The sequence below is a fragment of the Antechinus flavipes genome, chromosome 2, assembly GCF_016432865.1.
Source record: "Antechinus flavipes isolate AdamAnt ecotype Samford, QLD, Australia chromosome 2, AdamAnt_v2, whole genome shotgun sequence".
In the NCBI taxonomy this organism is placed as follows: domain Eukaryota; kingdom Metazoa; phylum Chordata; class Mammalia; order Dasyuromorphia; family Dasyuridae; genus Antechinus; species Antechinus flavipes.
The window spans coordinates 263,599,369-263,621,262 of NC_067399.1; the positions used below are offsets into that span (position 1 = coordinate 263,599,369).

Consider the following 21,894-nt stretch of genomic DNA (forward strand, 5'->3'; position numbering starts at 1 on the left):
TTCCCATGTCTGTGCTTCTATGGAAGCTGCTACTGATGCCTGGAATGTACTTACCTCTGCTCAACTATGATTTTTTAAAATCTCTAATTTTCTTCAAACCTCTCCTCAAACATAAGGGCCTATTTGATTCCCCTAGTTGCCAATACTTCTCCCCCACAATTATCCTGTGTTTATTTTGTTTAAATTTATATGTCTAAAGGTTGCCTGTACTCCCAAAAGAACATAAACTCCATAATGGCAGAGATTGTTTCATTTTTGCCTTTGTATATCTAGGATATGCCACAATGTCTCTCATATATTAGGTGTTTAAAAGATACTCTTTGATTAATTGGTGTCCAAAATCAAATTCATTATCTTCCCCTTCCATTCATCTGTCCTCTAACTTTCAATTCAATTCAATTCAAGCAATTACTAAACTTTCAACTATATGCAAATAGGCTAAGAAATATAAAGAGAAAAATTTAAAAGTCTCTCCCACCTATAAGTTTGTATTAAGATTTTATGTCTTTTTTCGGGGGGCAGATGTTGCATTCACATTTTAGGTCATTTTCTTATACTGAGATTACTGAGGTATACTTGGAAAGAATTGTCTTAAGTCAACATGCTGGTGAGGACAGTAGCTGTTAACCCAGGCTATATCCCTATATTTTTTGTTCCCCTATCTGTATACTCATCTGTTCCTTAAATCACCCCCTTTTGAAAGTAAAGATGGTCCTAATTGTAGGCTGAATGGTCAACTGGTTCAATTTGAGGGAGTGTAGCCAAGTTCACCTTACTCCAAAATAGTTCTCCTGATAGTTCATTACTATTTTCTGAGACTTAAATAAATTACTTTATCTTATTGGCCTCAATTCTCTCAGTTATAAGATGAAGTTGATGGACCAGATGATCTCCTAGCTCTCTTCTAACACTAAAATAATGTAATTTTTGATGAGTTCTCTCTAGTGGTTGAAAACATCAAAAAGAATTTCTGCTTACTTCAGGATCTTGTGAAGGATCAGTTCCATTCAAGGACTATCACTTTAAAGATGGAGGTCCTTGGTTCCAAACCGATCTCTTACATTTTACTGTAATCTTGGACAAATCACTGAACTTCTCAACTTTCATTTCCTTATCTGTAAGAAGAGGTATTTGTATTAGAGAGATTGTTAGGGCCTTTCCACCTCTAAATTGAGGATCCTTTAATCTTCAAGAAATTTCCACAATTGGAGCATAGAGAAAATATCTCATCTGCACGAATAGAACAAAAGTTATAGTTTGGGGCATTAGCATAATGATATGGAGATCAAAAGGTTGCCACAGGGATTTTAGGGACGGAAAGGGTCCATTAGATTGTAAAATCCTTAAGGAAGGAACTGCTTTTTGCTTCTTTTTATTCCCGCACTTAGCATAGTGCCTGGTACAAAGTAGACGCTTAATAAATGTTTATTGAATTGAATACAGTTGATACAGGGCTCCCCAGCCCTAGGAGTCAAAAGAACATATAGCCTGCAATGCGCAAAGATTGCTGCCAGGGGGCGCTGTAGCGGGAAGTGGGGCGCTGGAGCTTTTGAGAAATGTGGACTCCGCCCTTCCCCTCCATCCGAGGGGCGGGGCGGGAGAGGGTGAGTAGCTATCCCAGCTGGCTGCGCGGCCGCTTTTGAATGGCGCTGCCTGAGGGCCGCACTCGGGGGTTCGCGGAGACGCTCTAGGCTGTCGGGGCTGCTGCTGAGGAGGCGCCGTCGTACCATGAGCCGCCGGTGAGTGACTACTCACCCTCCACCTCTTATCCCTTGCTGTACCCCCTCCGCTCCGCCAGGTTCGGAGACCTCCTCCTGAACTTTGTGCTGCTCAGCCCGGAGGCTGCTGCCTCGCTCCTCCTGGGCCTTACTGCCTCTTCCACGGCACCGCTTGAGAAGAGGCCGCCGCCCGCTCGCAGCTCCAGGCTCCCTTCCGTCTCGGGAGCGCGAGCGCGGGCCCGTGCGCTTTCCTGGCTTCTTGGTTTGGGGGAGGGGGAGGACAAGTCGGGGATCGGTGCAGCTGTAGAACCCGTCTCTGCTGCCCTGGGGCTAGGAGTTGCGCCTGCCGGGGCCGGGATCTGGGGCGTCCCGGGAGAGGCTGCTGGGCCGCTCCTGGGGCAGCGTTCTGGCTGGGCGAGCGGGGGAGATATCGAGACCCGCTGTCACATTGATTGATCCTTTGAGTGGAGCTGGCTTCTCCTGGGTGCTTAAAAACAACAACTTACAACCAAAACAAAAAAAAACAAAAAAAACCCCAAACTTTTGTGCATCGAAAGGAGAAAGACTAAAGCTGCTTCAGGTTGGCCCTTTAAAGATCATTGAACTTGCAGTAAGTGCCTTGTGGCCCACACACTGGATTTCTCTGGGGGCACTTAGGCATCTTTTTTTTTTTTTTTTTTTTTTCTGCTTGTTAAAGTTAAGCTTTTGTTTTGCAAGAGGGAAACTTGGAATAGTTGCATAAAATTTGCTGACTGAGCCTTTGAAAACCCTCATTGTGTATTTTCTGAAAAGTTGTTCTTCTGTTACAGTACTCGGCCATGGTATCTTCTTAGGTGACTTAAATATAGAGATAACAAAGAGTTGTTTTGTTTTTCCTTTTCTTGTTGCCTTTTGAAGTTCCTTGAAAACAAGCGTCCAAGCTACTTACTGTGGGATTTAAACACACACACACACACACACACACACACACACACACACACACACAGCTTGAAGAGAGATTTATTTTTAAATAATCACAATTTTAACCATTAAAAATGGCCTGAAATCCGTTTTTCAGTAGCTTAAAATATAATGCCCTGGAATCTTAGACTACTTATAATTTGGTAACTTAAAACATTTAACGCAGTTAATTGTTTTAAATTACTAGTATTTCAGTTAAAATATTAAAGAAGTACAAAGACCCTTAGCAAACAATGACAAAAAACTTCAATCAGAACTCTAATCTCCAATTGGTGATTTGATGTGAAGGAATTCTCAGAAAGAACATGCATGTGGCTAAGTTGTTCTTTGAAGTCAGGTGCCTCTGTTATTGACAATTCCTGACTTTGTACACTAATCAGTGTTCTATTAAGAATACTATTGTAATTTCTAAGGTGAATGTATTTGACAGGGTTCAGATAGGTTAGAAATGCCATGTATGTATATGTTTGTAGTTTATGGCTTTCTACCTTTGACTGTGAAATATTATTGTATGTTTTACTAAATAGTTTGTGTATACATGCAGTTGGCATTGTGATTTCAAGATATGAAAAGTACAGATTATTTTTTGGTTTTGGGTTTTTTGGGTATTTTTTTTTTGGTCATGACTCTTTTGGCTGTCTGATGACACTTGTGGACCTGACCCCTTTGCAGAATATTTTAAAATACATACACAAGATAGTATATTGAAATACTTTTATCAGTTTTTTTTTTTTTAAATAACATATGAGTCCCAGGTTAAGAAAAGAATAAAACTTTGCACCTAATTTTAAATTGAATGTTTAAATATGATTACATGCTGCACAACCATTGGCATGTCTGCTATTTGCCAAATACAATGTTTGGCATCACAAAGAAGCTTAAAGCATGAGACCTTCCTACAAGGAGTTTATAATCTAAATGTAGAAATAAGACCACCGGACATGAAATAATTAGACAAGTGCTAATCTTAGAAACAGCTGATGAAATGTAAAAGGGGATGAACTTTTTCTTTGAAAGTGGAGTGATAGGACTTTACTTTGGATCCCAGCTCTGTCTTTGTGAACCTACACAACTCTAATATATTTGTATCTATTTCCTCATCTGTAAAGTGAGGAGACTGATCTAGCTCAAAACGTCTTAAACTGTGGGTCATGATCCCATATGGGTCACCTAACTAAAAATTTGACAACAGTAAAAGATAGCAAATAAGCTACTAAGATTTAATTTTTATATAAAAATAAACAGGCACATCATCTCATGAATATGCAAATTTGCTTTCGTCTTTAATAAATGGTAAAATCATATATGTATATGAAAGAAGCGTTTTAAAATAAATTTCTTTATGATTTATCATCAGTAAATATTTGACTTATATACCTGTTCTACATATCTATATACCTAGGGGGTGGTGTCAAAATTTTTTGGATGAAAAGAGATTGTAAATGGAAAAAGTTTAAGAAGCCCTGGCCTAGATGACCTTTGGAGATCCTTTCCATAAGTTGGATTCATGAGTAGCACTTGAGAAAAGTGTAGTCAGGGAAGGTTTCTTGAAGGAGATAGCATTTCAATTGAACCTAGAGTGATAGATTGGAATTAATGAGAAGTTTAGGAATGGACAGAATAAATAAAAGTTCTAAGAATGAATAAATATAATATATGGAAATTGAACTTCTTTTTAAGGAAAAGGAATTTAAATGATCATCTGTTTCACTCTGTTGTTTTACAATTAAGAAATAGAGGATTAGAGAGGGAAAGGGTCTCCTAGGTACTATGTATTAGAACCCATGTTTGACACTTCAGTCTTCTGACTCAAAGGTCAGTGCTCTTTCCTTTACAAAACGTTAGGGTTAAGCCCTAAAAGCTAAACAGATGTTTTGAGATGTTTGAGTTAGATATTTAGGCAATAGGGTATAGGTTCAAGAGTAGGAAATAGTGATAAAAATGATATTTTAGGAAAATTATTCTGACCCTACTATTCACGATACTGAAGGATAGGAAATAGGCTAGATTTGAAGTGATAAGATACTAAGGTAGCAATGTCATTAGAGAATAATCCATGAGATATTTTTGAAAGAAGAAATGACAGAAATTGGTGACATATTGCTGATAGAAGATAAAGGGCTGAATGACTAAAGTTTTTTTCTGAAAAAGTTAAAGAATATTACAACCTTGAACAAAAAGATTTTACCATGGTGCCTTTATTAAGTTTCCAGGGAAACCTCAAAGTTTTTTTTAGCTCTTTGTGAATTATTCAAGACATTTATAACTAAATAAGGAAGGAAACGATCATTCAAGTATCTGCTATACGCCAGGCACTATGCTAAATGCTTTATAAGTAGTAACTCATTTAGATTACTACAACCCGGGGAGATAGGTTCTATCATTAGCTTCATTTGGCTGTTGAAGAAACTAAAATAAATAAAGATTGACTTGCTTAGGAGTACACTTCTAATAACTGTTTGAGATCAAATTTGAACTCGGGTCTTCCAGAGATGCCTGACTCTGTTCTCTATTCACCGCCAGTGGTGCTTAGATAACATTGCAATATATTAAAATAATAAGTAATTATTTAGATCAAATTTCCCCCTGAAAATTACATTTTAAAAATTAGTATTTCTTTTGTTCCCATATAACATATATGAGTTTTTTGCTTTTGTTTTTTTAATTCATTCTTCCAAGCCTTTTTATTTAAGGAGCTTTCTTTTTTATTTTTTTTTTCTTGCAAATATGCTTACATATATTAGATTGTAGTTTCTTTGCTTTGATTAAAGAAAAAAAAAGTCTAAAAATATTTTGAATGCCTTAATTTGATCATGTGAGAACAGAATGTAATTGTTTTGCAGTATTTCTTTTAATGATTCTGAAGCTTATATCCTTTGACTAAATTTTCCAGCATACCACATTAGCATATTTAATTATTAACTTTAACACTTAATGGAACATAGATTTTTATTGGAAAATAGTTAGATGAGGTTTGGGCAAGTGAAATTGTTTTTCCTTTTAAAAAAGGAAACAGCAAATCATAAATCTGATCTAGATTTATATTTTTTGGTAATAAGTCAAACATTCTATACTCTTAAAAGGTCTTCAGATTGTGTTTAAAATTGATGGATTATTTTTCAAAGCATGATTTGAATCACTTAAATTGATATGGCAGTTAATTTTCTTGAAAGATACTGTTTATATAGTCTTTTTTTTTTTTTTTTACCTTTGCTTTCACTATTTTGTCATTATTTCATTTAAATTTTTACTCTAAGAAGGTCAGAATAAGTTTATCTTTGGGCTAGGCCACTATTCAAAACATTAAGATCTCGCAAGTCAAGTTCTTAGTGGGAGAGTGGAACCTAGAAGAATTGTCCTGGTCCTCCCCGGTCCCTTTCTCCCCTTCCCCCCCAAAAAAAATCTGCCCCTCAGTGAGAAATTGTTACCCCATTTTTGACAGAATTTTGGCATCTTTGTGTCAAATCTCTTTTCTTCCCTAGCTCAGAGCTCTCCCTCATTAACCTAAGTGCTTAATCGTGCAATTTCTACATGTTATAACGGGAATATCCTCAGATTTTCAATTTATGGGTTTTAGGGTCAAATGGCATTTCAATAGTGTCTAAAGATTCATTCTTTCTTTATTTCTTTCTTTCTTTTTTTTTTTTAAATAACTTTTTATTGACAGAACCCAAGCCAAGGTAATTTTTTACAGCATTATCCCTTGCACTCACTTCTGTTCCAATTTTTCCCCTCCCCAGATGGCAAGCAGTCCTATACATGTTAAATAGGTTACAGTATATCCTAGATACAATATATGTGTGCAGAACCGAACAGTTTAAAGATTCTTTCTTTAAAAAATGAGGAATGGTTGGGCAAAAGAAGGAAAAAAAGGATTGTGAGTTGCAGTTTTTTTTTTTTAATTCTACATTTCACAAGATTAATGCTGTGTTAAAGAGATTATTAGAAGGTAGGGAATAAATTTAAAGGGAGGGTGAAAGAAAAAAAACAAGAATTTATATAGTGCTTACTACTTTCTAGGCACTGTGCTAACCACTTTTACAAATACTATCTCTTGATTTATTTATAAACGTCTTTATATCAGTGTTGCCCAAACTAATTTGTTCATGAAACTTTTTTTTTTTTTTTTTTTACTTAAAATACATTGGTATAGGAACATGGTAAACTTCAAGGAAAATGGAGGAGAATTAAGGAAATTTGGAGATAGCATAGAAAAAATAAGCCTTTTTTCACATCTCAAATTATAGTACATAATATTTTGTTGTTAAGTATATATAACAACTTCTTGTTATGGTTAAGATCAGATATCTAGTATGTTAAAAGTTAAATATTATTATTATATACATTGTTTCATGGAACCCCTCATCACATGAATTGAGTTTCAAACTAGTTCCTCATAGAAAATTGAAAGGCCTTGCTGGGGACCAGTGTCTATAGTTAGTCTTGGGAAGAATGCAAAGGTCAGCTACCAATTTTTAGTACCTTTTAGTAGCTTTTGTAAAAGCTAGATGAAAGGCTAAAGCGATATATAGCTTTTATCTGTTTGTTTTTGGGGGTTTTGTAGCTATTTTAAAAAATCAAATTTTTTTTTTTGTTCACTTACCACACTGAATTTGGCATTATTGTAATAGATTTTTTAAAGCTATAATCTAAAATAATTTTTGCTACTTTAAATAAAAGGCAGTTATAAGAAGAATAACTTTTTTTTTTTTTTTGCTGAGGCAATTGTTAAGGGATTTGGCCAGAGTCATACCACTAGGCAGTGTTAGTGTCTGAGACCAGATTTTGAACTTAGATCCTCCTGACTTCAGGGCTGATGCTTTACCAGCTGAGCCACCTAGCTGCCTCAGAATAACTTTCTAAAAAGAATAACAAGAACAACAAAAACCCAGTCTACTCCTAGATTATATAATGTATTCTGACGGAAGCAAAGCTAAATCAACATGCATTTATTAAGTGCTAAGCACTGCTAAACTTTGGGGATACAACCCGCCTTCCCCAATAGTACTAACTCTCCAGTCTTAATAGGAGAGACAATTTGCTAACAGCTATGTACAAACAAGATATACAGGGGATAAACTAGCGATAAACTGAGGGAAGTGACCAGTATTAGGAGGGATTGAGAAAGTCTTCTGTAAAAGATGGGATTTTATTAGGGACTTAAAGAAAGCCAAGAAATACTCTAACTGGAAATGAGGGATAGTATTTCAGGCATAGAAGACGGTCAGATAAAAGTGCACTGAGTTGGGAATGTTCAGTGGGAGAACATGGGAAGGCAAGTGTCACTGGGAGTAAGTGAAAGAAGACTGGACAGGGAGGAAAAGGCCAGGTTATACAAAGGATTTTGAATGTCGTACACATGAGGAAGGAAGGTCAACCAGTAGACTTTTGCAGTGGACCAGAAATGAGGTGATAGGAATTTATACCAGTATGGTAACTGGAGATTGGGACACAAATGAGATGTTGTAAAGGTAGAATCAACAGCACTTGGCAACAGATCCGGGGGGGGGGGGGGGGGGGGGAGAGGGGTGAGAGTTAGTTTGGAGTTGAGGATGACATCCAGTTTGAAAGCCTGAGTGACTGGGAGGATGGTGGAACCATTGATGGCAATGGGAAAACTAGGAAGAAAAGAGGGTTTGAGAGGAAAGATAATGAGTTCTCTTTTAGACATGTTGAATTTAAGATGTTTATCAGACAGCTAATTTGTGATGTCCACTAAACAGTCGGAGATGAGTCTAGAGGTATGGAGATCTGCCAAAGGCTGAATAAATAGATTTGAGAATGATTAGAAGATGGAGAGCTATAGGAAGAGACCATTTTACAATATAAAGGGGATTGTATATGAGTGAAATGTATCTGGTTTAGTTGAGTTTGATTTGAATGGAGAGCTATATAAAGAGCAGTATGTAGTCCAGCAGGTTGAAGCCACATTATGGAGGATCTTCATTGTCAGTAGGGAGACAATGAAGATTTTTTGAGCAGGAAATAGATATGATTAGACCTGTGCATTGGAATTAGTATGGCATCAATGTAAAGGCTGGATTGCAGAAAGGGGAGAGGTTAGAGGAAAGGAGCACATTTAGGAGACTATTATCTAAGTTTAGTTTAATTTAGAGGTAATGAAATACTGAATTCAGTTTATAATGGAAGTGGAAAAGGAGAGAATGGATATGAGAAGTATTAGAGGAGAGAGATGGATAGCAATTGATTGCTGCTTGGATATAGGAGAGGAAGCTTTAAGAAGGAGAGAGAAGTGGAACATGATAGCTAGTGTTTATATGGAGCTTTAATGTTGGCAAAACACTTTACATACATATTATTTTGTGCTTATGACAATTCTGAGAAGTAAGTCCCCATTTTGCAGTCGAAGAAACTGAGAAAGACTAAATGACTTGGGTTGTACAATTAATAATTGTCCAAGTGTACATGAACTGATGTTAAGTGAAATGAGCAGAACCAGGAGATCATTATACACTTCAATAACAATATGAGGATCAATTCTGATGGACATGGCTCTCTTCAACAACGATAGGATCCAAATCAGTTCCAATTGATCTGTAATGAACAGAACCAGCTACCCCAGAGAAAGAACACTGGGAAATGAGCATGGACCACAACATAACATTTCCACTCTTTCTATTACTGTTTGCTTGCATTTGTTTTTTTCTTCTCAGGTTATTTTTACCTTCTTTCAAAATCCAATCTTTCCTGTGCAACAAGATAACTGTATAAATATGTATGCATATATTGGATTTAACATATACTTTAACTTATTTAACATGTATGGGACTACCTGCCATCTAGGGGAGGGAGTGGGGAAAATGAGGAGAAATGTTGGAACAGAAGTTTTTGCAAGGGTCAGTGTTGAAAATTTACCTAATACATATGTTTTGTGTATAAAAAGCTATAATAAAAAATTAAATTAAAAATTTTTTTTAATTGTCCAAGGATGGATTTAAACTCCAGATTTCTTGACTTTACTCCAGACATTTAACCACTTAGTTGCCTCTGAAGAGCATGGATGATTGACAGAACTGTCTTTGATACCATCAACAGAGATAGGGGAATTGGGAGTATATTTTGACAACATGAATTCAGTTTGGGAAATAATGAATTTGAGGTCATGGAAAGACTGTCTAGGTAGTTGGAAATGAAAGTGTGGAACTCAAGATTAAGTCTAGAGATACAGATTTGTGATTCGTTTATTTAGAGGTGGTAATTGAAACCATGCAAAATGAATTAAGTCTTTATGGGACTTGAAATTGAATGCTGCCTTTAAGATTTGACAAGATTCTGTGATCTGTCAGAACTTCAGTTTTCTCATGTAACATAGGAATAATCTAAGAACATTTTCTTTGGTAGATGCTGAAAGTGCTTTTTAAAGTGTTTCATAAATATAAATTATTTCTCTTTTCATTAGAGATAAGATCATTGCTAAAGGGGCAGTGAAATTGGAATGAAATTTTGTGTTTGAGTAGAGTAATTCCTGCTGTGATTCTGTTGGGGAATAAAGAGATGAATAACAAAGGATTTCCTTGTGTCTTTGAAGGCTCATTTGAGATTAAATGGGATAACCTTGTGTAATAGATCCAATTAGGTTCATTTTATGACTTTTTGATATAGTCTGGTGTAGAAATAGAGATGTCTGATGGTGTGAGTTATCTCATGCTGGAGATTGAGTGGGAATAGCAGAGGAATGAGACAGTTATGTGATTTGAAGAATAAAAAGCAGCATTAAGGAAGCTAGTTATTGAGTTAAATTTGGGTTGGGCAAGAAAATCTCAAACAGGAATGTTAGGGCTCAATGGAAGAAGGAGGGATCAAGAAATTAAGTATGGTGAGAATAAAAATCAGTTTAGAAAAAAATAAGCCTTGTGAGAGGGTAAAAGAATGAGAAAATGTAGATAGAGAATTTTGAAAAGCTTGAAAAGCTTAGAGGAGGAATAGTTTTGCTGGTGAGGTTCTAGAACTATACTTAGATCCAGTGGGCACAGCAGTAAAATACAGGTAGTGGCTCCTGGATTTGAAGAGTTGGAGAAACTTAAATGTCCATGATTATTTGTGTTTGTTTCTTATATTCTTTATATATTTAAGCTTCAGGACATAAAGGAGCTTATTTAAATTTTGTATCTCTCAAAATCTAACAGTGCTCAGCACACAACAGGTATTTAATCTTTGTTGAGTTTAATTGGATGTAGAAGAATCCTATCAGAAATAAATTTCTAGATTTTAAAAAATTTTCACATAATAGGAAAATTTGAAGTTATTTGTATACAATTTTAAGTTGGGTTGATTAAATTTCCTTTGGATCTAGCAAGTTCCCAAGGGTAGGAGGCAAAAAGATTTATATTTTAAAAATTGCATGAAAAAGTACTTTTTGGTCAAATATCTTTTTTTGTTTGTTTGTTTTGTTTTTATTGAAGTTTTTTATTTTCAAAACATAATGCACAAAAAATGTTTGTGGCAGCCCTTTTTATAGTGGCTAGAAATTGGAAACTGAATGGATGCCCATCAATTGGAGATTGGCTGAATAAATTGTGGTATGTGAATGTTATGGAATATTATTGTTCTGTAAGAAATGATCAGCAGGATGATTTCAGAGAAGTCTGGAAAGACTTACATGAATTGAAGCTAAGTGAAATGAGCAGAACCAGGAGATCATTATACATGGCAACAAGATGACTATATGATGTTCAATTCTGATGGATGTGACTCTCTTCAACAATGAGATGATTCAAACCAGTTCCAATTGTTTAGTAATGAAGAGACTCAGCTACACCCAGAGAGAGAACTATGGGAAATGAGTATGGACCACAACATAGCATTTCTATTCTTTCTGTTATTGTTTGCTTGCATTTTTGTTTTCCTTCTCAGGTTTTTTTCTTTGTTTCTAGATCCAATTTTTCTTGTGCTGCAAGATAACTGTATAAATATACATATATTAGATTCAACATATACTTTAACATATTTAGCATGTATTGGACTATCTGCCATCTAAGGAAGGGGGGTGAGGGGAAGGAGAGGAATGGTGGTAACAGAAGGTTTTGCAAGGGTCAATGTTGAAAAATTACCAATGCATATGTTGTGTTATATATAAACAAAATATATTTTTTACATTGAAAATGCTCATAGCCAAGTAGGTGGGAAGGAAGAATAGTCCTTCAAGGCATTATAGTTTAGTAGAAAATAGACTTGACTGAAAGCACTTGAGAAGTCATGGATTCTTGTCCTAAATATTTCACTTGTCTGCTTCTGTAGGGGGTGTTGGGCAATTCATTTAAATCTCTGTAGGAATTACTTTTTTCATCTTTAAATTGATTTGAACTATAAGATTTATCTAAGACCCCTTTCAGATCTGTGTTTCTAAGGCTTTAGGACCACATTTTGACTCTGGTGCAAAACCTCATTTTACAAAAGATTTTTTCCACTGCTTTTTGTAGATATCTTTTTTTCTCTTACGTGCATGAGAACTTGGACTGAAAATATCAGGCAATAACAATAACTATTTTGAGAATCAGTCTGAATTAGAAATGCTAGGATTAAAATCCTTCCCCTGACATAGCTTAGCTGTGTGACCAATTGCCCTGGACAAGTTATTGATCTGCATTGTTGAAGGACTTCCTCTACCCTTTATTTTCCTTTTTTTCCCTTTATGAATAAATTGACAGGTATGGTTGTTTAAAAAAAAAAAAGTAATTTTTTTTATAGCTCATTTCAGCAATCTAAAGCACTCTTTTAGATACCAGTTATTTTCATTTCTCCTCTCTTGATATGAAAAGGAGGCACTATACAGTGATTACTTTTATCCTTTCATTAAAAATTGCCCCCCTTAGGATTAGGAAAAGAATGGAGAAAAGAAAATAACTCTCATCTAAAAGAGTGCTTTAGACTGATTCTTAAGACAATTAGAGAATGTTTAAACAAATTCTGATATATAATTGTAATGGAATTATTATTGTACCTTTAAGAAATGATGAAAGGTGATTGAAGAGAATCCTGGGTAACATGAACTAATTCAGAGTGAAGTAAGAAAAACCCAGGAGAACAATTTAAACATGAATAGCAACTTCATAAAGAAAACAACTTTGAAAGGTTTAAGATCTGTTTATTCAAGGCTGTGACCTAGCATGTCTACAAAAGACCTATAGAAGTAAGTATTTTACCACCCAACAGAGACATGATGGACACAAACTATAGAGACAAGCATTTTTGGACTTGGCCACTTTGTAGATTTATTTTAGTGGCATAGGCCAGCCATCTTTCCTTTCCCACCTTGCTACATTCCTTCTGACTTCTCTTCATGTCCCCATATTTTCTCTATACACTTCCTTCTCTTTCTACCCATTTCATTTTACTTTTGTGTATGTCTTCCTATATAAATTGTGACCTCCTTGAAAGCAGGGACTAAATTTTTGGTTTTGGACTTTTTTGGGTTTTGTATTGTTTTGTTTTTTGTATTTATTTCCTCAGCAGTCAGCATAGTGCCTGGCATGTAATAAGTACTTCTTATCATTTTTATGTGAGAAAAATTCCCCATTCTATCTCTCCCTTGCCCTTTCTCCCAGCACATCCCTCTTTCTTACCCCTTCATTTTTTTTTTTTTAAATCATCACAGTATAATCAACTTATACCCATGTCCTTTGTATTTGTAGACTCCTTCTAACCATATTATTAATGATAAAATTCTTGGGTGTTATAGGTATCATCTTGCCATATAGGAATGTAAATAGTTTAACTTTACTTTTGCTTATTTTTTCATGTTTAATCTTAAGGCTTCTCATGAGTCTTCTGTTTGAATGTCATATATTCCATTCAACTCGTCTTTTTGTCAGGAATGCTTGAAAGTTGTCTATTTCATTAAATGTTTATTTTCTTTCCTGAAGAATTTTACTTAGTTTCTATATAGGCTATTCTTGATTGTAATTCCAACTCTTTTGCCTTCCAGAATTTTATATTCCAATTGTCTCCTTTAAGAAGGTAAGGTGCTAAATCTTGTGTGATCCTGATTGTCTTCACAGAATTTGAACTTTTTCTTTCTGGCTGCCTGCATTTTTTTGCCCTTAATCTGGGAGTCACTCTGGAATTTGATATAATATTCCTGAGAATCTTTATTTGGTGATCTCTTTCTGGAGGTTATTGGCAGATTCTTTCAATTACTGTTTTTACCTTCTAGATCTAAGATGTTAGGGCAATTTTCCTTGGTAATTTGAAGAAATATGATGTCTAGGCTTTTTCTTTAATTATGGCTTTTAGGTAGTCCAATAATTCTTAAATTCTTTCTTATTGATCTGTTTTCCAGAGCATTTTGTTTTTCCAGTGATGTATTTCACATTTTCTTCATTCTTTTGCCTTTGTTTTATTGTTTCTTGATGTCTTGTGGAGTCATTAGCCTCCACTTGCCCAATTCTAATTTTTAAGGAATTATTAAGGAGCTTTTATACCTCTTTCTATTCAGTTTTTGCTTTTTTAAGGAATTCTTTTTTTCAGCGAATTTTTGTCCCTCTTTTACTATTACTATTAGGCTAATTCTCTCTTTTTTTTTAAGGTGTTATTTTCTTCAGTATTTTTTGGTGCTTTTTTCAAGGTGGGTTTTTTTTTTCCATAACTTCCTTGCATCACTCTCCTGTCTTTTCCCAAATTTTCTTTTAACACTTATCTTTTTTGTTTAATTCTTCAAGGAATTCATTTTGAACTTGTATCCAATTAGCATTTTTCTTTGAGACTTTGCTTATAGCTTTTTTCATACTATTATCTTCTTTTTGAGTTTGTGATTTAGGCTTCCCTTTCACCACAGTAACTTTTTGTGGTGGTTCATTTTTCCTGCCTGTTTCTTGACTTTGCTTGTTTTGTTGATGTTGGACTCTGCTGATCTTAGGGTGAAAAGGAACTGTTTCAAGCATCAGCTTTTTTCATCCTTCTGTTTCCAGAGCTAATTCTGGGGATCTGCAAGTTTTTTTTGTGTTTCCAAAGGAATGTGATCCAGGGAGAAATGTAGTCACTACTCTTCTGATCTGCATTCTGGTCTTCACCCAGGAAGAGCCCCTGCTTTCTCCAAACACAATTAACAGAATTCTTGACTCTGGAACTATGACCAGATATCCTTTGCTCTTCTGCAACAAGTGCTGGTGCTTCTCTCTGCCCTTATGACCCAGAACTGATTATAGGTAATAGAGTTGCCAAACAGTGCCTGCAAAAGGTCCTCTGTGATCTGTTTCTGACTAATCACCTGACCTACTGTCTCTGTGTTGAGAGCTTCTGGAGCTGCTGCTTCTATTCTGGCCTCCTCTGAAATCTACCACTGTCGTTCCTGTTGGCCTTTGATATGCCCCCAAGTCAGTGTTACAGCCCTCTTGAGTTGTCTTAGGTAGGGAAAATGTCTTCTTTGACCTTTTTTTTTTTTTTTTTTTTTTAATTCTACTGCTCCAGAATTTATTTTGAGCAGTGGTTTGGGGGGCTTTTTTTTTTTTTTTTTGAGAACTTATTTTACATTTTTAAAGAGTTTGGAGTGAGAGAGAGGGTCATTGACATAGAAAATAGTATGACTGTAGTTGGAGTCATGCTGGGAGGGAGTGGACTCCAAAGAGAAGATTGTGGAGGTAGCTGCTGAACCACTTAGGAACAGCAAAAACTAATATAGAACTAAGAGTTGAAGGTCTAAAAGAAATATGCTCTCCTTCATATATGAAGGTACATGTACACAAACACACACACACACACACACCAATCCCTATATTGCACAAACTCCCTATGTTGAGGACCCTACAGTTATAACTTTGCTAGTCATGGTTCTTACTAAATGACTTATTTGCAGAAGGTCACACAGATAACGTGTGATGCCTTTGAAATTCTTGTCCATGTCTTCTTGTAATTTCCAAATATCCTTACCCAAGAAATGTGCAGATCTTTTTCTAGTTCTTTTTATTTTTAGAAATTATCAGTGTAGTACAAAGGCTATTATGTCTTATCTCTAATTCTTATTTCAGACAACCTCGTTTGCCATTTGTAAAAATCCTTAAAGTAATACTTTTGCAAATTTATCCTTGATAATATGTTGTCTTACACATATATTATGATTCCCTGCCATACAACTTTATTTTTAAATTTTATTTAATTTAAAATTTTTAATAAAGTTTATTAATAGTAATATTCAAATGAGAACAAAGAAGTAGGCGGTTCCTCAGCAATGTTCTACTTGAGATGTCTTTTCTAATACTTTATGCTTAAAGCTCTCTTTTTGTAACATCCCTCCCATTAGCTGCCAGTGATTAGCATCCCAATTTATTTAACAGTAATCAGTTAGCTTCTACAAAGGGATATTTACTACCAAGGTTTATCAGAATGGTAACTCTCAAAAACCTAGGGTACATTCTCCTCTTTATCACTGCCATTGCAGTGGAGAGCAGGCAGATTTCAGTTTCTACATAATGCTTAACCCACCAAGTTCATTTGCAAATGCAGCATGGCTGATGGGTGGGTGAGTTTGTATCTCAGCTTATTGCTTGGACATGACAAGGGAGGCCACTTGAGATTTGGTTCCTTACTACCACTCTTCCATCAAATTCCAGAATTTATTCCACTCTCAGACTACTGGTAGCTTGCTCTCCTGAACTGTGGTTATAACTATTTCCAATCTCCTTCATCTAAAAACTGGAAAATATAAACAGCCATGACACCATTATATGTAAAAGTTGCAAGGTCCTTATGGGAAGATAGACCCAAGACCTCTTTATCTGAACTTTAGTGCTTGAATCCTTACTTTGAATATTGTCAAGCAGAAACTATGAAGAGCTCACCATATCTTTGCCATTATCTCTATGTTGCTTATAGTTTTGATTCTTCTGAGAGAAAGATTTTCCATCATTTCACACTTTATTGAATATATTGCTTAACTGGGAGATGATTAGTGAGGATAGGGCTTCTTTCCATTTTATTGATGTCTTTTGTTTTTACATTATAAACATTTATAGATGACTCCTGTTAAGTCTCTCATAACAAAACAAAAGCAACATTTCACAATAGTCTTTTCATCTCTATAAAGAACATAATGAGAGTTGAGTCCATTATATAACTTGCTGGAAACCTGATAAATCATAGAGTGAAAGAACATGATTTCTAGTTCCAGGTTTGGTGCAAATTATCTTTATAACCTTAGATAAGTCATTTGACTACAGCAACCTCAATTTCCTTGCGTGTAAAATGAAGATGTTTGGCTAGTTAACCTTTAAGATTGTCCTAGTTATATTATTCTAAGGCATCTTATAATTTAGCATTGGTTTGATGTGACTTTAGTGAACTGTGGCTGTTCTCTGAGTGTTTTTTTCCTTAATGTTCACAAGTTTCTGGTTTAATATTTAATTCTAGAATTTTGCTAGGGCTGGAGGCCGTTCTTATTTATCAGTACTTATTAGAATATTTTTCCTCTTTCAAAAGTCACATTAATATTTTCCTTTACATAGTGTTTTGTGATCTTTCTTTTTCTTTGTGATTTCTCAAAGATAACTGACAACATTGCCATCTGCATGTCTATTATTTCATAATCATGTAATATAATTTGCCTGAGATTGGAAACCTAAACTCATTTAAATTCAGATTTCATTCTATTTGCTAATCATTTTATGTGCATTAGCATTTGCATTGAGAGAGAAAATAACATGTAACATTATCTTCTTTAAGAATAAGTTTATCCCTTCCTTGGTCTTATTCTGAGCCTAAAAAAAGCCTTTTTGTTACCGTTAGTATCTTTTTTTTCCCAAGGCTGGGTCTTCATGACATCCTTCTAAAATTTAGTTATATTCCTTTGTGTTTGTCTTTCATATTGTTACTCACTTTTTCATATTTAGTGGATTTTTAGCCCTTTCATAATCTTAGGTCATAGGAGAAAGCCAATGTACAAATATATTGGTGTTTTTAACTATCTTATTTTTATTGTTATCTTTTGTCTTATCATCATCTTCATTTCCAAACACATCTTCCCCTGTCCTGTAAGCTCTCTCTTGTAACAGAAGTTTTTAAAAAGAGGAAAAAATATATCAGTCCAGTCTGACAGTAAATGTAATATTCTACATTTATGTTCATTCACTTCTTCATAATAGGGGGAAAAGGTACATTTTCTTAACTCCTTTTTGGGACCAAGCTTGTCTTTATAATTTAACAGCATTCTTTTAGAAATTTTATTCTTTCCATTGTCGTTATTTCTGTCATTTTTCTGGTTCTGCTTATTTTATGATTTCATATACATCTTTCCATTCTTCTCTGAATTCTTCACATTCATTATTTCTTAAAAGTACAGTGGTATTCGATTATATTAAATCACTATAATGTTTAGTCATTCCCTAATTCCTGGGCATCTAATGCAGGAAGATTAAATTGTCTAAGCTTCATAAAAGGTACCACTATGAATATTCAGATGTGTTGGAGAACTTTGTTTTTAACTACCTTGCAATATACTAGTGGAGTGTTTGAAACTTTGGTTTTTAGATATCTTAAGCACTTTTAAAAAAGTGTAATTCCATATTACTTTGCAAAATGCTTGAACTAATTCCCAGCTTTATCATCAGTAAATTAATGTGCCTGTCTTTCTACAGCTTGTCCAACATTGCCTATCAATTGTTATTTTTGCCAATTTGCTAGATGGAGTATAAAAGTCAGTGTTGTTTTAATTTGCATTTCTCTTATTGGCAGTTTGGAGCAATCTTTCATATGATTGATAATAGTTTGTGACTGAGAGTTTTTTATTCATGTCTTTTGATCACTTACCTGTCAAGAATGGTTCTTACTCTTTCATATTTGTGTTAGTTTCCTATTTACCTTGAATATCAGATTTTCCCCCCATGAGGCAATTGGGGTTAAGTGATTTGCCATGGGTCACACAACTAGCAAGTATTAAGAGATCACATTTGAACTCAGGTCCTCCTTGACTTCAGGGCTAGCGTTCTATCCACTGTGCCACCTACCTGCCCCAATATCCAATCTTTTTTAGAGATAGTATTGGTTTTTACCATACTGGCTGGGCCCAACAATGAGTACTAGATATCCTTCCAATAAAATAATTTTTAAAAGATTACCTTATATTTGTATTTCCACAAGGCAAGTGTGCATTTATAGATTGGCTCCCAAATATTTATTTCCTTGTGGTAGATTTCCCTTCTATTATTTTTCTTACTACTATATTATTATATTACATTATTATCTTCTGTGATCACTGATCTTCTAATAGTCAAATCCAATGATCTTTTCTCATTACTTTTCAACATTTGTGGCCTCTGCAACATTTTACACTCTGGATCATCTCCTATACTCTCTCTTGTCTCTGATTTTTTATGATACTGTCTCTTGGTTTTCTTTCTACCTGTTTGGCCACTTTCTTCTTTGCTAGATCATCATTTATGTCACAGTTCCTAACGATATACCTCAGAATTTTGCCTTTAAGTCTTCTCTTTTCTCTCTCTCTCTCTCTCTCTCTCTTTCTCTGTTTTGGTGATCTCATTAAAGTGGGTTCAATTATCTCTGAAATGACTCCCAAATCTATATACCCATCTTATTCTCTCTCCTAAGCCCAGGTCATACATCACCAACAGTTTATTAGAAGTTTCCCACTGATTTAGAGTCTAAAAATTTGGAGGAATCAGTGGTGGAATAATGTAAATTAGATCAATCAAATTTTTATGAATTTTTTTAAAGATAAAAAGATTGCTGATTTGGGGGGGGAATGAATAATACTCAATAATGATAAACTTTATTTCAATTCTATTTTTAAAAAATTCATCATAAGAAAAAGTCCTGGGTTGGGAGAGGGAACCACACAGAACACAAGTTTATCTATATTTTAATGGGAGAAGTAGAACCAATAAATCAGTAAGCATTATTAAGTACTTTCTTTGTGCCAGGCACAAAGAATAAAACAATTCTTGATTGCCCGCTGCAAATGCAATTAAAATAAAAAAAGGCTTTTTTATTTTGATTAAGATGTGTGATTCCATTTTCAGGGAGAATCCTGGTGCAAAAATTCCCTGCACCACTGCAGATCAACAATTCAGGTAATTTATAATCCTAGAGACTTGGCTTGAGGACTTAAAAAAATTAAGTGACTTGCCTCTGAGATAGAGTATATATCAGAGAAAGAACTTGAACCCAGGTTTGCCTTACTTTTAAGATCGGCTTTCTCTCCACTAGGCCATATTGCTTTTTATAGAGGCATGAGTTATTTTAATCTTTTTTTTTACTTGAATTTTTGAAGCTATAAGTCCAGACAAGTCTCATTCCTTTGTGGTGAGTTTGCTTTCTTAATACTGTAGACATATAGTGAGTAGTTGAATACTCTTTGCCATTTAGTCTTTGACTTGGCTGCTTTCAAGGTAGACTATATTTTTTGTTGGAGAGTTAACTTAAATTGTAATGCTTTCAGAAAGACATTGAATTTTATTTAATTGTCAATGTAAGTATAAAGTTGCCCCTGTCTTTTAACATCTAATCTTGTATTCTTTTTCATTAATATATACTTTCTGTTCCATGAATTATTCTTACTCATTTTTTACTCGAGTTAGTATTGTGGAAAGTTCTGAATTTAGGGTCAGATTCTAGATTTACTCAGTGTTTGTGACTATAACTTCTGTTTTGAAGACTGTTTCCTCACCTTCAAAATGAAAGGTTGTAGTACATAATCTTTGAGACCACTTCCAATTCTAAATCTATGATTCCTTTTTGGAATATCATTGGGCAAATACAGTTATGTTTCCAACACTATTACCTTAAGCAATTTGGGGGTGCAGTTGTAAAATACAATAGTACATTTTTGTTCTGGAGGAAAATTATTTCATTTATCTAATTGAGATATCTACTGTAATGTTCATGATAAAACAAGATTATTTCTAAAATTTCTTTGATCCATGGGAAAGTATTCTAATATGCTATATGACATATTTGATATTTATTTCTAAGTAAACCTAATATTCGGGGGGGAGGGGTTGTCCATGAAAACTTATTTAATGGATATTGCAACTAGTTAAAGATTTTAGATTTAAACTTTTAAAAAATTTTAATCTGGGTTTCTCTTTTTTAACCTTTTAAAATAACTTTGTCATTCTTAATATCTTTTTAAAAGTATGTCATCCTAAATTTGAAATTTAGGCAGTGTTTTCTTAATTTCTGTTAATACCTATTTGTTCACTTTTATATAAGTATTATACTCCTTATTATGGCTACTTTTGTATGTCCATTTATTATACATGTAATTTTTTTCTCCCTGAGGTAATTGGGGTTAAATGAGGTGGCCAGGGTCACATAGCTAGGAAGTGTTAAGTGTCTGAGGTCACATTTGAACTCAGGTCCTCCTGACTTCAGGGATGGTACTCTATTCACTGCGCCACCTAGCTGCCTCATGGGTTGAGTTTTAAAAGTTGCTTTACAAATAAATTTTTTGAAACTCAGATTTTATTGTCACACAGGGAACAGTCTTAATATTAGCTAGGTAACAATAATATTAAATAACATTTACATAGGAGTTTAAGAAGTATAAAGTGTTTCATATATATCATTCAATTCACAAAACAATTCTGTAATATAAATGCTTTTATTTAATCTATTTTAAGAATGAGGAAACTGAAGTTCAGGGAAAGTAAGTAATTTGCCCAGGATCACAAAGCTAGTAAATATTAAAAATGTAATTTGAACTTAGATTTTCCTGATTCCAAGTCCAGTGCTTTCTCTGATCTACCAAGAATAATACTACTACTTCAGCTACATTGCAAAGTCTTTGTGGGAAATCTTGGGAACCTAACAACTATTTATAAAAATTTCTTTGCTTTAATACATTGTCAGTGGAACTGTAAACTGTATTTTAGAGTACAATCTGGAATTATACTGCAAGAGTTATAAAATTATGTATATCCTTTGACCCAGCAGTACCAATATCACTATTAGGTTTGTTTCCCAAAGTGACCAGAGAAAAAGAACCTAGATGTTCTAAAAAAATTTTTTTAATTAAAGCTTTTTATTTTCAAAACATAAGCATGGAGATTTTTTTTTGATTCAACAACTACCTTACTAATTTTTTTATTAAAGCTTTTTATTTTCAAAACATACACAGATAGTTTTACAACATTGATTCTTGCATAGCCTTGTGTTACAAATTTTCCCCTCCTTCCTCTCACTCCTTCCCCCAGATGACAAGCAATCCAATAGATGTTAAACATGGTAGAAATATGTTAAATCTAATATA

General features: G+C 34.4%; 1 protein-coding gene across 1 annotated transcript in view; it reads left to right on the forward strand.

The window, feature by feature from the left end:
- The first annotated feature begins 1,407 nt into the window (after window positions 1-1,407).
- The window catches only part of KATNBL1 (katanin regulatory subunit B1 like 1), a 40,167-nt gene continuing 19,680 nt past the window's right edge, over window positions 1,408-21,894 (forward strand). Inside the window, exon 1 of the mRNA XM_051977003.1 lies at window positions 1,408-1,739. The gene's annotated coding sequence lies outside the window, so the exon portion shown is untranslated. The remainder of the gene's footprint in view (window positions 1,740-21,894) is intronic.